The sequence below is a fragment of the Desmodus rotundus genome, chromosome 5, assembly GCF_022682495.2.
Source record: "Desmodus rotundus isolate HL8 chromosome 5, HLdesRot8A.1, whole genome shotgun sequence".
NCBI lineage: Eukaryota > Metazoa > Chordata > Mammalia > Chiroptera > Phyllostomidae > Desmodus > Desmodus rotundus.
The window spans coordinates 60,732,761-60,749,921 of record NC_071391.1 but is presented as its reverse complement, the minus strand read 5'-3'; the positions used below and the strand labels follow the sequence as shown (position 1 = coordinate 60,749,921).

General features: G+C 41.7%; 1 pseudogene; it reads right to left on the bottom strand.

Moving 5' to 3' along the window:
- Positions 1-10,090: 10,090 nt before the first annotated feature.
- Positions 10,091-16,724, bottom strand: LOC128780896 (upstream-binding factor 1-like protein 1; annotated as a pseudogene).
- Positions 16,725-17,161: the final 437 nt, after the last annotated feature.

Below are 17,161 nucleotides of genomic sequence, written 5' to 3'. Positions count from 1 at the left end.
GTGGATGGTGTATATGCTGGTGTTATGTGGTGTTTGCATGCTTTGGTGTGTTTGTGATTGTGTATTCCGTGAGATGGAAGAGTTAATTCTGCATGAGAATTTGGGAGTGTGGGGTTACGTTTATGCAGGTACTGTGGCATTACATGTGTATTTGGGACATAGGGTATAGGGTGATATGTTTGCATGTCTGTATTTTACTGGGTAGTTGTGGGGTATTTGGGGCTTGTGGAGAGTTGTGTGTGTATTAGTTTGTGCGTGTGTATTCAAGGGCCATGGCATTTGGAGGAATATTTGCTGGAGCTATGTCTTTATATTTTCCACTAGGGAGCTATTAGGCTTTCATGTGTGTGCAGAAGCAAGTATGTGTGTGTTTGATGGAGAGTAGGTTTCTGTGTTTTTACAGGAAAGTGGGAGAATACTATTTACATGTATCTGCAATGGGAGGTATGGTTATTTGTTAGTATTTGTGGATGTGACTCATTAGCTAGGAATAATTTGGTGTTTTGAAGTTGTATCATACATGGTTTTCTGGAGATATTTCTATGTGTCCTGCACATGTATAGTGGTTTGTGTATATATTTATTACCATGTGCATGAAACATCAAAGTTTGTTCATAGGGTATGAGGTTGTTAGGCTTACTCAAAGTGTATTTCTTTGGAAAATACTGGAGTGTTTGGTAGTAGGTAGTAAGAAGTGGACTGTGTGTATTCAGGGTGAGGATAAAAGAAAGTATCTTGGCTGTTGTAAGCAAAGATGCCTGTTGGAATTAGTGTTTTGGGTTTCTTGGGATAAATACTCAGAAGTGGAATTTCTTGTTCCTTCATGATCTCTTGTTATAGCCTTTGTCTTAAAGTCTATTATGTCTGATGTAAATATTGCTACCTCAGGTACTTTGTTTCTATTTGCATGAGATAACATTTTGTCACTTTACTTTCTATTTTGTCTTTCAGTCTGAAGGGGTTGTCGTGTATGCAGCATATATATGTGTCTCGTTTTCTTATTCATTCAGCCAACTACATCTTTTGAATGGCTCACTTAACCCATTTACATTTAATTATGTAATTATTGGTATATATGTAGCTCTTGCCACTTTATTATTCATATTTTTCTGCTTATTTTGAAAGAAGTCCCCTTAACATTTCTCATAACACGGGTTCAGTGATGATGAACTCCTTCAGCTTTTTCTAGTCTGTGAAACTCTATATCTCTCCTTTGATTCTAAGTGATAACCTTGCTGGGTAGAGGAATCTTGATTGTAGGTCCTTGACTTCCATCATTGAGAATACTTGGTGGCAGTTTCTCCTGTTGAGAAATCAGATGCCCATCTTATGGTAGCTCCCTTGTTAACTTTTTTTTTTTTTTAACTCAAATAGCCTTCTAAATACTAAACCTCTTGTCTGTTTCTCCAGGTCCAACACCTGAGACCAGAGTCAAGAGGCTGAGGGAGGGACAGAGAGCGGCCATGCTAAGGGTCTTGGGCGAGGGATAGTTTGGGATGGGCCCTGTGGGCTCACGGGCTCATCTCTGCCACCAGCCCCACTGGGGCAGTGGTTGACACCTCTACTGGGGCTGATTTCAGGACCAGTTTGCATCCCTGTGAATCAGAGGACAGTGCTGACACAGGGAGCATGGCCTCCTGGGCTTTTCAGTCCCCAGGGGGCGATGTGGGGGGCCATGCCTCCAACTGATCCCTTTGTACTTCAAAAATTAACTCAGAAGTCTCAGCTGTGGTGACAAGGGGACCGTCCAGGCCTGGCAGTGCTTTAATGGGCCTCACCCAGCCCGGCTTCCTCTGGAGGTCTTTGTGATGGCAGATTCGCTCTCAGAGATATAGCACAGTTCCTTTCAGATCATTCATTTTTCGCCCCCCAAATCTGCTTTCGCAGACTCACGGTGGTGTATGCAGAGAGACGGTAGGGATCCCTTTACTCCTGGTGCTGCAGATGAACAAGGGAATTAGCTTCTGCTCTGAAAACGTTTGAGCACCACCTCTGACCCTCAAGGCTACAGATGACTGGATTTCTCCACTCCCATTGGGACTGTCCCGATTACCAAAGTCCTAGAGGAGACCATTCTGTGTGGCGTGGGCCCAGTTCCCACTCAGAAAGGCCAGTGGAAAGTGAAGTCTGGCACACAGGACCCATGCCGAAAGATAGGTTCTCCCGTGGGGAATCAGGCCTGCATTGTACCGAGGCCACTTTGAGACTTGATATTTGCTAAAACTCCCTCACCCTGAATTGAGGCAGCAAGCGTTTACTGCATATCTTTAAAGTAACTTCCTAAAACCTATGCTAAACCTTCCAAGGATGAGTATAACCAGTTCAAACACTTTTCCCTTTACATTCACAAATATCCTTCCTTTTTGATGTAATTAGCAACATCTCCTTTGTTTTCTGTAAAAGGTAACCACCCAAACTGAACCTGTGCATAGTAAATGAGGACCATCCTCAATGTAATGTGCCCAGAAAAGCAATAAAAGCCTGTCAAGGCAAGGGTCGAGGTGCTCTCCGCTTGAGAGAGTGGCTGCGCCGTTCCTTTTTCTCCACAGGATTTCTGTAGTCCCTGTGAATTTGTCCATTGCTGCCACAACACAAGGTTTCCGAGGGCCGGGATCAGCATCAAAGTCCCCCACCGTATTAGCACTAGAGGAGTAAGGGAGGACTGCACCCTCCATGTTGGTTCCACCCCCAACACACGGTGGAAGACAGCTATCCCAACATCCCCTCGCCTCCAGGGATTTTTTCACTAGTAATAATGAGAGTCACGGTAAAATCTCTTGGCACTTTGCTTTCTCCCACCATCCTTCCAGGGTGGCTGCCTTTCTTTAATCATTTTCTAAGTCCACAACCTTGCACTTTGATTTGCAGGTAATTCATTTGTATACTGGAGCTGTCTTGAGGTCCTCAGTCCCAAATACGAATTCTTTGTTTCATCTAGAAAAGTAATAAGCCCTCACGAGATCCAGGTGTATCATATTCAATTAGGAATTAATTACGGGACATGAATCCGATATATATTCGGTCTATCTCTAACAGATTCTTACAAAAGTTTACTATTATGTCAAGGCAAAAGGACTTGTAAATTGCTTCTTGGGAGGAAAATTTCAGGGACTAGAGGAGGTGTGCAAAGCAGAGGATTGGGAAACACTGCAGGAGCTGACTTTCAGAAACAGCTAGAGGTGGCCAAGCACAGTGGTGGAGTAGGATCCAGAAAGGTATGGCTGGGGTGCGATGGAGCTGAGGGCCTGAGGGACTACAGGGCTGAGGGGCTGTGTGGCTGAGAGACAATGGGGATAACAGGCTGTGGGGCTGAGGGGCTGCGGGGCTGTGGGCAGTAATTGGAGACGACTTCTCAGAACCATGTTCTGCCAAGGCAGGGACCAAGTCAACAAACAATGTATACTTGGCACTAGCGTTCTGAGAACTGTCTCTAAAGGCCACTTTGTGAGCAGTCATACTAAGGCCTATTATTTTTGAAAAGGTATTTTACCCCTCTGGACTCTCTTTAAATAGGAAATAAAGACATGCCCTCTTGATGGTTTGTATATGCAGTTAGTATTCCTGGACTTTTGTGAGGTGAAGGTACATCAGGACAGCTTTCCTTGCTTCATGAGTCTAGAGCTCCCTGGCTGTTTGCATAAGGTGTTCAACAGTATGGCCCCTTATTTTTGCTATCTGCTCGTTCTCTTTCCCTTGTACTTTATTTATTTATTTATTTGATTGATTATTGAGAGAGAGAGAAGGAGAAATATTGATGTGTAAGAGAAACATAGATTGGTTGCCTCCTGAACGCTCACCAACCATGGATCACACCCGCAAGCCAGGTATGTGCCCTGACTGGGGACTGAATATGCAACCTTTTGGTGCATGGGAAGATCCTCCAACCAATGGAGCCGCCCAGCTAGGGCTCTCACATTTATTTTATTGGGACTTTTTCTTTAGGTGGTCCTATTGCTTTGGGTTTTTTCTGTACGTATTTTACTCCCAGTACATTTTTCTCTGTATGGAGCTTGACCCTAAAGGGAATTTTTGTTGGTTATGTTGACAGTGTTGAACCTAGGTGGTACCAGCGCCTTCACATCTTGTTGTGCACCCCTTGCATATTTCAGTGTGCAAGCACCCTCTTACCCAAGTTAGCAGCTGTTCTTGAATTGGCCTGCCATGCCTTTCAATGAATCTCTGTTGCTGACTTTTGGGGTTCTCAGATTTACCAGAAGTTCTGTCCCCATCTCCACATTTCCTTCTAAAGAGACCCTGATAGCATATGGATCTTTACTTTTTCTTCCAATATTTGATTTATTTCTTTTCAGAGAGAGGAGAAGTATGGGAGAAAGAGAAGGAGAGAAATAGCAATGTGTGGGAGATACATCAATCAGTTACCTCTCGAATGTGTCCAACTCGGGACCTGGCCAACAACCCAGGCACGTGCCCTGACCGAGAATAGAACTGGTGACCATTCTGATCACAGGACGATACCCAACCAACTGAGCCACACCAGCCAGGGCACCTCATGGATCTTTAGGGATTGCTGATTTGTCTGCGTCTGTGCATATTTTGCGGCTTGTCACCTGGTTTTGTTGTAAGAAGTTTCCCTGAACGACGAATGCCTCCCACCTGAATGGCAGTGTTCTTAGTAGTTGGTAAGAGTTGTGTGTAAAAGAACCGGGACACAGTAGCTGTGGAAGTTGTTCTACAAGGATGCCCACCCTGACTTTGCACTTTTGGCCATGCTGTTACCTGCATCCGAACACCACTTCCACTGTCCCTTTTCCCACTTAATCCCTATTTGTTTAATGACAAACTCTGGAAGGATTTCCTTTCAGTAAAATTTTTACATTTAAGAAATGTGCTGCATTTCTATCAATTTCCATTGTTCCATGGATTTCTTGCTACTCTTTTGTATAAATATCATCTATACAGAAATACACTATTTTTGAAAAATTGCTGGAATGGTACTTGGAGTCACAGTTGAAACCAGATTCCAGCAAGATTTCATAGGTCATTGTGACATGTATATTGTAATTTGATTAGGTGTATTTTTACTGACTTTGATGTAAACTATCTTGCTGTATGATGTGTATTACTTAAGGATTCTTGTCAGAATTCACTGTAGGAGAAATATGGAAGGTGGATGTAATACAGGGCTAAAAGGAGCTAAGTGCTGTGATCTCAGTGTTTGTGTGGCCCCCAAACCTCATGTATTGAACCGTAATGCCCGATGTGATGGCATAAGGAGGTGGGTCTTTGAGATGGGCTTGAGTCATGAGAGAGGAACCCTCAGAAATGGAATTAGTACCTTATATGAGCTTCAGAGAGATCCCTTCCCCTTCTGCCAAGTGAGGATACAAGGAGGCTGCCACCTGGAACGGGGCCATCAGCCAACCCCATGTGTCCCCTGATCTTCCAGCCTCTAGAACTGTGTGAGAGAAATTTCTGTCATTTATAAGCCAGTCAGTCTATGATATTTTGCTGAAGCAGCCCAATGGAATCAACCTAACATATTCTATAAATCTACCCTAATTACAAACATTAAGCTTAATCTTTACTTATCCTACCTACCTGCAATTTTATTCCCAGTTCGTGAACGTATACATGAAGAAACAGGTAAGCAAAGACATATTTTAGCCCATGTCATTGCAATAGCAAATTCAGAATTTTAATGTATGGTCGTTCAATTCCAGTATATGTGCTCTGTTGACCAAATAATGCTTCCTCGTACTGATTGCATTGACCCGTCAGTCTTCTCGGGAGACTGTGAAGGGTGTGACGTCAGAGACTGGAACTTTCATCTCTGTAACCCATGCAGTGAGACATGGCTTATAAAACACCAGTGCTGAGTGAATTAGAAATGCAGGCTTTAAGTTCCCAAGCAGAGCCCTCATCGACTCTGGGTATCTCTCTAGCCTGGGTTATAACTCCTTCTACCACCTAGTGGCAGAAATGACGGCTGGGATCTGCTGATGTGAAGTACAAGGAACCATGTAATAAACTTAGTTTTGCAAATATAATGTCAAGGAGCAAGCATGTGACACAATCCGCTAAAGAATTTTCCAAATAAATGTAACATGTCAGCCCTCTAGAAGTCATAGGAAGTTGATAAAACTCCAGGAACTTAAGAGAATAAATGCATGTACTTATGCGTCGCATACTCCCGAAACGGCAAAGACCGGACTCTAAAGGCAGTAACGGTATCAGTGATCCTCTGAATGCAGAATGTCTCATGCATTCTCTTGTTTTTCAGAAAAATCTCAAAATTGGCATTAATAAATATTTGTTTTAATAAAAGGAAACAAAAATGTCCTTAGGGGTCTGAACCACATGTATAACTACAATACAATATTCAAAGCCTTTATGAGTTAAAAATATTTTCCTACAGCATGGGGAAAGAAAAAGTAGTTACAGACGACATGTTATGGAGTTGTGTAACTGAGTCCAATGTAATTTTGTCAACCAGTGTTACCTCAACAAATTCAATAAAAAGGAAAAAGATAAATGAATAGATTAATCTGGTGTGTGGGAATAAAAATCTAAGTAACATTGAAAAAATAAAATTTTCCTACACCAACAGTGAAAACTACGGACTTTGGGTGATAATGATATGTCACATGGGTGCCTCGGTTGTACGAAACATGCATACCGTGTTGGTAAGGGATGTTGATGATGAGGGAGGGCTATTCATGTGTGGGGACAGGACGTGTATGGGAAGCCCTGTACCTTCCATTTAATTTTGCTGGGAACCTAAAACTGCTTCAAAAAAATTAAAAAAACATCCTTTTCCTTCTTTAATTGTCAATGTCTTTATAATCATCAACTATAGAATTGTACTTTTACTTCACTCTTCTATCTTTACGTCTCACTCTGTACTTATCAACTAGCAAATCCTGAAGAAAATTTAACTAGTCAAGATAATTTAGGAAAATTCTACTAGAGCTTGGCTGCCCCTATGAAACTCCTCCTTGGACTGTTATTATTTTTTTTTTGTTTAACAAACCTCACTTAAAAAAAAACTTATTCATTTGAGAGAGAGAGACAGAGAAACATTGATTTGTTGTACCAATTATTTATGCATTCATTGGATGCTTCCTGTAGCCGTCCTGACCAGAGATAGAACCCCCAACCTTAGATATGGGGACGGTGCTCTAACCAACTGGGCCGCCCAGCCAGGGCCGCTTATTTACATTTAAGGTTGTGTATTGAGAGGGTGGATCACCTTACCGGGCTGTGGAGAGGAGGAGGGGAACTTACCGAATGCACAATGGAAAGGATCGGGTCAGCTGGTGATTGGTGGGATCAATGCCAAGACCATGCTGAAGAAAGGAGCAGGTTTTGGATTTGGGGTGAATTCTGGTTTTGACACTTGGAGAATGGTGTTCCAGGGGAAAATTGTTCTGGAGATGTCAAAGAGGTCATTACTTTGTGATATGAATTTCTCTGGATATGGGAATCATTGATATTAAAATGATAAATAAACTCATGGGACATAATTAGGCCATGCCAGAAAAGTGTATAGACTAAAATGAGCATATGCAAACCCCCATGACAGGGAAAGCAGCAGGAGAGACTGAGAGGCCATGTTAGGAAACCAGGAGTTTCTGGTCCTTGAGAAAGTGCCTGATGAATGAGATCCAATCAGGAAGTGTGGTGAATGTAGGAAGCAAATCATTCCTCCATCTCATGTTCTTTCTTGAACTCTCCAGCTCCTTGAGACTCAGCTCAAGCATCACAGCACAAGGGATACCCACCCTTCCTCTGGTCTTTCGGACATACGCACACTGTGGCACCCAGGTGATGCTGTGATACTTGCCATTCGATTTCTCTCCGATGTTATGCAAAGTGAAAGAGACTAAGTGCTAGTCTAGCCCAGTCAAGGCATCTGGAACAGCCCTGAGAGAGATTTTCCTCCCTGGTTCTTCCACCCTCAACACATTTGAACTTTCTAGGAAGAGAGAGGTGGGAATCCTTCAGCTTCATTGTAATAAATAACATGTCGTATTTCGGTCACCCTGTTGCCCCGACTCAGTTATTATTACTGTGGGTAAAATCCATTTAAATCTAGATTATGAGAAAGAGAGAGAAGTGGGAGGGGGTTTGGGTGGAGGTGTGGAAATCGGGGCAGGAAAATGGTGACATTTTTAATAGTGTCAACAATAAATATAAAGTAATAAGGAAAAAAAGAATGAGTGAATGTAATAAACATGTCCAGGAACTTTGTGTAAATGTTACATTCCCAGTATAGGAAAGAATGGAAAATTTGTCTGAACTCTAATCATCTCTTCAATATGGAATAAAAAAGTGGGTTTATTTCTGGAATCTGATGAGGGTTTAATATTAGGTAGCACAGTAACCCAATTTCTGACACTAATACACCTCAGGAAAATTTTCTTGATAGCTCAGAGAAGTAATTTCCTAAATAATAAAAACAGATTATATAATAACAACAACAATATAAGTAAATAAACTGGCATTTTATGAATAGGTTATAATTTATTTTAAATATATATCATCAGTTTAATTTCAATAGTAAATCCTTTAGTTTGAAAATCAGAAACAACACAAGTATATCTCACTGGTATTACTTAACATTGTTCTCGATATTCAAAAAAAAAATTTAGAAAAAGGTATTAGTGGTATAAAAATTGTTAATATTGACATTATTTTTGGAAACTGATTACCTAGAAAAACAATAATAATAATTCACGAAGATATCTAGTTATCTAAACGCTCAGACCTTAATGGTTTTAATATGAAAATGACACAATTACTTTTATAATGCTTATATGCATGAGAACACAATATGGAAATAGTCAGCAATATACAGGAAAAAAAATCTAATGAGAGAGCAATAACCTTCAATAGATTTTCAAACATATCGGTAAACCAAATAATCAAAGCAATGTGGCCCTGGGACAAGAATTCACAGAGAGACCAGTATAATAGAACATATGTATCTATGTCTATAGCTAAGTGTCTATGTATTTATCTATGTGCCCTTGTATGTCTGTCTCTTTATCCCTCCATGAGTCCTGATGCTAAATATGAGATTCACCTACACCTGGAGCTTCAGGAAGGAATTTAGGCTTCTGTTCTATGAAAGCACTTATCAAATGAAACAGTGAACTTTAAGAAATATATATATATATATATATTTAAAATTATAGAGATGTAAGTCTCACAGAGATATAAGAGTTAAATATATATATATATATTTCTTAAAGTTCATATATATATATATAGATATATATAAATATTGCCTCCTTCATGAGCTGCCTGCTCTCACATTTCAGAATGGTCAACTCCTTCCTCACACCAGACAGAGCAAGAGTCCAGAGGTACAGTTCTTGTAGGGAGTGTAGGAGCCGCAGGCTCAAGGCGGCCACAGACTACCTCTGGCAGACAGAAAATGGGGAAAGCAAAGCCTTTTTAAACATAATTTTTAAAAAATTACAGTTGACATACATTATTACATTAGTTTCAGGTGTACACCCCAGTGATTAGACATTACATAACTTATGAGTGATCATCCCAGTAAGTTTCACACCCATCTGATAACGACACATAGTTATTAGACTATTGTTTCCATATTCCTTATGCTGTACTTTACATCTCCATGACTATTATGTAACAACTAATTTGTGCTTCTTAATCCCTTCACCGTTTTCACCCATCCCCCCAATGCCCTCACACCTGGCAAACCATCGACACATTCCAAAAGCAAAACTTCTTACTTCAGAAACACTCAGTCTAAAGCCCAGTGACCTCCACAGCCCAATCTTCTGTTTCAAGAGCCTTCACCACACAGAGTTGCTGGGGGGAGTGGTAAATATGGTGTAGGGGCCCCAATACATGCTCATAACATATTTCTTCTCCCAGCAGGACACTCTCCTCCCAGGCTTACGCACCTGATATTAAGAGTACTGTCCCAAATTCCATAATCCCCAATGTGTTCCACCCCATATTGAGGAGGGGTACGGGTGATGAAGGAACAAGCAAATAAATTAAATGGAGGAAGAACAGCCCTTTCTTTTGCTGCAGATGTCATGGATATTTGTCAGGAAGCTCTCTGTCCCACCTTTGCGGGAATGAACAAAGCTCAGATGGAGTCTGAGTCAGAGGTGACCCCTGAGGAGGATGAGCTGCAGCTGCAGCTCTCACAGTCTTCTTCTTCATCCCCACTGCTGGAGTCTGAGGAGCTACTGCTTTCTGCCTTTTCCCCATCTTCCTTATTTCCTTCTGATCTCCCTGAGCCATGAGAATGGCCCCCTCTAGTCGCCGATGATTCTGTCCCTGGAGCCTGCAGCCCCTGCTCCTGTGCAAGCCCTTCTTGCAGAGCCCTTGCTCACAGAGAGTGCACATCTCTCCTGATGATCTTGGGGTCCGGGCCTCCATTCATGTTCATGTTCTTACGCTTAGTATAGGTTCTCTGTCTGTAAGCAGAGTATTCTTGAGGGGACAGACTCTTGAGCCAGTGGTCCAGGTCCACCTTGTACTGTTTCTGCAGCTCCTCGGCCTGCTTCTTGTAATGCTGCTTCTGGCTCTGCGGGATGCGCTGCCAGCGTCTGCCAATCTCCACCCTGCGCTCCCTCAGGGGCAGGTCTCGCAGCTCCCTACTCGACCACAAATCCTGGTGGAACTTGTGGTATTCGTTCATTGGGGGCTTCTTGGGCTCTCCATGGAATTTTACCTTCTCAGAAAAACAGTGTTCTGAGGGAGACTTCACTTTTTCCACATTTTCCTGAATCTTCTTTTGGGCTTTGGTCAGGCTCCTTCTAGGCACAACAGACATCTTGGAGTTCTGGACTAGACCGGGGTGGTCCTTCCTAAACTGAGCCAGTTTCTTCTCAAACTCCTCTTTCTCTTTCTGAAAGTCTTGAACGTATTTCAGCTTCATCTGTTCTGGGAGTTCCTTGTATTTCTTAGAGAGGAGCTTGGTCAGCTCCAGGTTGTTCAGCTCAGGGTGCATTTGGGAGTACTGGGCCCTCTTCTCCATGAAGAAGCGGAGGTAAGCAGTCGGGGGCTTCTTGGGTAAGTCGGGATGCTTCTTGAGTTTTTCACTTTTGTAAGGATTTTTAAAATGTTCCTTAGCTTCCAGGACTATTTCTGTCAATGTACGAAACTTTCTTATTTTTTTAGAAATTTCTAACCATTTGAGCTTGCACATTTCTCCAGAATAACCTTTAAAAGCTACTTTTTCCCAGTCCATCCGTGACTGGGTTGTTGTGAATGTGTGGCTGTCATTGAATGGGAGATTGTTCTCTAGGAGGTCCAGTAACATCACAATGTCTTCTTTGGGCCATTGGTCTTGGCCATTAGTCGATGCCATTTCTAGGACTTTGAGCCCCAAAGTTATGCAGACACCACAGCAGAAGCTCAAATATCTTCACTCTTAAGACTTAGCAGTTGAGCTATTTCAGAAGCTTTGCAAAGCGTGGTTCTATATTTCTGAGGAGAAAGAGAAGAAATGAATGAGAAAATCACAACCCACTTGGCATATGTCCCTCATGTAACTGACTTGCCTTAACAAAATAAAGGAAAAATTATCTATCTCTGAAGTGAAATTTCTGTTTACCTTTCATATGCTACATTGTCACTTTTCAAAATCGTCCTGTCACCTTTCATTCTACCCTGCTTTTGCCAGATCTCATCAGGGCCTTTCTTAAATACGACAACAACTGGCTACTCGGGGCTCAATGTAAGAAAAACGCCCTGGGGGATTGATTTCAGGGCGCTTTAGGGGAGGAAGTTGTTTCTCTGGGCCCTGGTCCTGAAGTCGTGGTCCGCGTGACCCCTGGCTCCTTCCTACCTAGCCCTCGGCCTGCCTTTCGCCTCCTTCTTCTTGCAGGATGAGGCCTGCAGGCCTGGGTAAGGAGAAGGCTCACCTTCAAAGTTCGGGGGCCCTGAACTGGCGCTGCTGGGCGCTGGGACGCGGGGTCTCTGCCACTGGAATCTGAGCCAGAAAGCAGGATGTATGGAGGGCTCTTTGGAGGCTGTGCCAAGAGGAAACACTGCGTTTGTCCCAGATCCTAGGTGTTTCCTTAAGTTCGGTGCAGTCCCAAGTTTGGATGGTGAAGGAGACCTCCTGGCAACTATGGCTCTGCTAATAGTGGATATAGTGCCTGTGAAGAAGAAAATGACAGAATCACTGAAATGCTGACACAAAGTAACTGCTATAAAATTGGTTTACATTGAAATAGGCCATGAAGTTAAAAGTCAAAATAAATTCTTAGGTGAAATGGATTCACAATTTGATTCTACAACTGGATTTCTAGGTAAAACTATGGAAAAACTGACGATTTTATCCAGAGGGAGCCAAACAAAGCTGCTGTGCTATATGATGCTGTTTTCATTGTTTGTCTTGTTTGTCATTTATTGGATTATTAAACAAAGGTGATGCAAGTAAGTGTGAGTTTGGGATTTGTTCCAACTTAAGTGCTTGGAGTACTACTCTGGTAAAAAAAAAAAAAAAATCATCATCAAAACATTCCTAACTTTGAAATACTATGGCTTTTTCCATTGAAGATGACTAAATTTTACTTGTTTTATAAATCACATTAGATAATACAGTGCTCTTTGAATATTGTTTGTTAATGGCTCATTTTTGCTCCTATTTTCAGGGGTATTGAAATGGCCAAAAGTCAGTCTGGCCCTAACAATTGTTTTTCTTTTGTTTACTGTCAGATGAAATAGCAGTACGGCATTCTGTTGCTACCATTCCTGTAGGTTTACTTTCCATGTAGGGAAACTCAGTGGGAGAATAAGAGAATGCCTGGAGAGCCTGAGGATGAGCCCTGGAGGGGGTGGGCGAGTTTGTGGGGGAACCATAAATGTGTATTCCTGAATGACATCGACCCTACTGGTGTACTCCCCTTGCCTTTTTTATTGGGTTGAATTGTAAGCGGGTTCCTTTTTACCTATAATCTTTTCTAATAATTTTTGATGGTGTGACTCCTCTTCCCCCAAGAACCTCGTTCTTTAATAAAGCTTGTTATTTTGGCACATTTCTAGTACGGTGTCAAACGAATGTCTAATGGTATAGTTGTTAGGTTAACTTTATGCATACCACTGACTTGGCTTAAAAGAGTTATATGCTTTGAGCTACTTAGGCCGTTTGGTTATCATTTGTGACAGAATAACGTGAAGCCAGCGTAATTGCCAAGCTCTGAATGAACATAACATGTTCAAGAATAATTAATTGCCTCTGCTTTATTATGTGCTCAAAATAGATAATGGAAAGTGCTCAGCGTTGAATTTGGGGTTAAGGGTATTGTTGCTGTAACCCAGTACATTTGTTTACAGAAAGCAAGACAAAGGTGGAATGTTAAACAGAAAGAAATAGTAAAATGTCCTTAAATACTCTGTATCGCTCCTAATTTGGAATTTACTCATTTATGAGCCCCCAAAATAAATTTTTAATGAAATGAATCAAAAAAAAAAGAAAAGAAAAGAAAAGCGCCCTGGGGAAGCAGAGCAAAAATTGAAAAGGAAAGAGAAATGTCGCAGAGGGAAGGACTATTGATCTCTAGGGCCTTTAGTGTGGCCACCTTCTAAGTGCACTCAGGTGTCCGTGCAGAAGGTACACGCTAGAAATGAAATGAAACAAGCTAAGGAGACATGCATTCCACACTGGCATTTTCTATGAATGAATTTCAAACCTGGAATAAGTGACTAACATATAGGTTATTTGTAGTGAGGAAGAATGAGTACCTCTAATGAACCATATTGCTTCGCCCTTCAAGTGTCAAGGATCAAATGAGAATTATGGAATATCTACAATTTTATTAGGTTAACTTGTCTTCATTTTTAATCGTCTGTCACTTTTACCATTGCACAACAAGGTTTTCCAATTAAGTTTCAGGTTTCATGCCTGAATAAGAAACTACACAAAATCTACAACTTTCCCTCTAGGTATCACAATTTGTACAGACAAGGAACATAAAATTAAAAAAAATAATTATGCAAAACTAAATGTCAAAACAATAACATTATAATGTTATAGCTCCAGAGTAAACTAATTACATCATTTAAATTTAGGCAAATTACACTTTCTTAGGAAAGTCTTAAGCCAGCTGACAGTGAAATTATGATTTCTACTTTTTAAGGACAGAAGAACTCGTCTACATAAAGGTGTGTGCTCACCTGATGATTGTGTAATTCCTCTCATCAATGCTTGTTGGGGCAGGGGTTCTGTGTTGTCTGGGCGCTCAGGACCAGAAGGCAGCTGTGACCGTCTGAGTTTTCCACAGTCCAGCCAACCACAAAGGCCTGCAAGCAGAATGAACCTGGCTTTTGAGCCGCGTTTATAAAAGGACCCTGGAAGCTCCACCCCAATTAGGTTTCTACAGTGTCTGAAACCCTGTAGGACAGACAATGTAATCATGGATTAGAAATAATCTGTTTAACCCCCACCCCCATCCCTTTATGTTGGTTCATCCTAGACACTGATTGATTTTTAACAAAATCCACACGGCAAAATTTCGTCTGAGTTTCTGGCGAATGTTTGTGAGAATGTTCCCACATTCTACTTCCATTCCTGCTCCCACATCTGACTTTATTTTAATGTGGTATTTGAATATAAGTTCTCCCCTTCATTACTAATTTCAGTCTTTTCCTATGGTCTGGAATCTGAAATTCTCTTATCTGCAGGATGGCTATTTAAACTGTTTCAGTCCTGTTCAATTTCCCCCCAGTCTTTAGAGGTTAAGGTGGCATTTGAGATAAAACTGTGAATGATTATATTTAGTTCTGTGTTTAGAGAGCTAAGATATGTACTAAAATACACATAATTTGGTGAAAGCAATTTGATGAAACCCACGTTGGCAATCAGGATATCATGACTGAAATGATGACTTTGTTTTTTACAGTATCAGGTTTCAAAAATTTTGTTAAAAATCCATTTCCCACCTCTGTTTAAAACTTGTATTACTAAGCTTCCAGCAAATAATTTATTCTATGAATTGCCCCACAATAGCATATTATCAAGAAACTCTAAACTAATAAAAAGCTTTAACAGTTAGGTTATAATGCAGTCTGTAAATAGGAATTAATTTTGGATTGTTCAACTTACTCATACATATAGACACAGCTAAAATTTCTACAGAGAAATTTCTGGAGGTCTAAATTCCTTGTGTTTATCAAAGGTAATAACTTGTTGGTGTGAGCTTTTAAAATAAATGTCTCTTTCTTTGTATTGTGCAACATTTTCGGTAATGAGAACGAGGCACTCCAAGAAGGAAAAGCTGTTTTTATAGAAATATACTGCCAGATACATACTACATACATTAAAATAACTCACATAGACTACACGTGCAACCCATGAGGCTATGGCACGGTCTTCACATCCCCCGGCCCTATCCCTACCCGGTCACTTGGGAAACCCACCAACCAGCTCAGGGTTTACAAGGACCACAGTCAAAATGTCACCTGGTGCCTTGACAATTCCATTGCTGTCCTTGGTGGCTGCCCAGTCTGCAGAGCAGGCACCACAGTGCCAAGGACAAGGCAAGCCCACCCACCCCCTTGAGGCAGCACGCACCCCAGAGCCAGCACTTGCAGATACAGACCTGGTTCCAGGGGGTTGGAGAACAGCCTGCAGCCCAGACTCCCTGCCTGTGCTCCACCCCTGGCCTGTCTGTTCCACCGCTTCTCGGACCACACCCCCATCCCCCACAGCACCCAGCCGCCCATGTCCCCAGCACCCATGCCTGCAGGCCTTGTGTATTGTGAGAGCTCTTCAGAACTTGGCTGAAATGCTTGAGGCCAAGAAGCCTGCTCTCCTGCTTTCCAGGAGCCAGAGCCCTGTCCCCTCCTGTTACCTCTTCACAAGCGTTCAGTTACACACAGAATATATGCTCTGTTCACTGGACTATGAAAAACAACTAACATAAATAGTTTTAATAAAAAAAGACACGTAAGCAAACTATATTCTGAAACGTGAAAGCTATCATTATGAAACTATGAAATTGGTAAAATATGAAGTGGGTACTGTCATATACTATTGGTATGTGTAGGGTAAGTGGAGGTAGTCTGGTTCCTCACCCATGTGTCCCAGTAGCTAAGGGAAGCAGTGTCCCCATAGCCTTGAATGGACCTGATAAGTAGTGTTCTCATAGCCTTGGGACTGGGTCCAATAAACGGTATCCATAACATGAAGTGGGCTCCCATGCGCAGAAGTATGTTATGTTGTAAAATTTCTGACATCTAGCCAGCTTTGTTCCCATCTAGTACATAAACTGTTAGGGGCTTCCTGATGGGGGTGATGATGCGAGATACAAGCAAAGAGACAGATGCCATGATGAGTGCCACGCTGGGGAACAAGGTCCATGACTTGTGCCACATGGAGACAGGCAGACAGATACACAGCTTGCAGCATGCGTGGCTTGCCCACCCGTGGATAAAGGCATGCCAGACAACCCAACAGCTCTGTGAATATTATTCTGTCTGTGCAAATACCATGAACCTGCCTGGCCTTGAAGGGTCACAACACAGTTTGTTAGCAGTCAGTGGAGGGAAGTTTGAAAATATGCATTAAAATCCTTAAAAATATGTCTGCCTCTGACCTAGTAATTCTAGTTATAGAAGAGAATCTGGAAGAACTTCCTGGACAACACTTAGCATACAAGAAATTTACATCCACAGTTTCTCTTCTCACTGCGTATAATCAGCTTCCAGTAGTCTCCCTCTTTCCACAGCTTTGTTTGCCTCAGTTCCAGTTACCTGAAGTCAACCATGGTTGGGACTATTAAATGGAAGATTCTATTAAGAGACAATCCTAGGTTTTAAATGACATGCCGTTCTGATGGAATCCAACACTGTCACTCTCTGCCCTTCTCGGGACATGACTCGTCCCTTGCTTTAGAGCATCTACCTGGAGTCCCTACCTGCTTGTTAGTCACTTAGTTGTCATCTTGGTTATCAGATCCACTGTCATAATATTGAAGTGTTTGTGTTGAAGTGACCCTCGTCTTACTTAGTAATGGTCCCACAGTACAGAAGTAGTTCAGACGTTATCAGAAGTATCTTTGTATAGGGAAGAACATAATACATAGAAGGTTCGGTTCTAGTCAAGATTTCAGGCTTCCCCTGGGGGTCTTGCAATGTATTTCTCACAGAATAAACAAGAGCACTGTACATAACATATCAGGAATAAACTTTCTCTTTTCTTTTT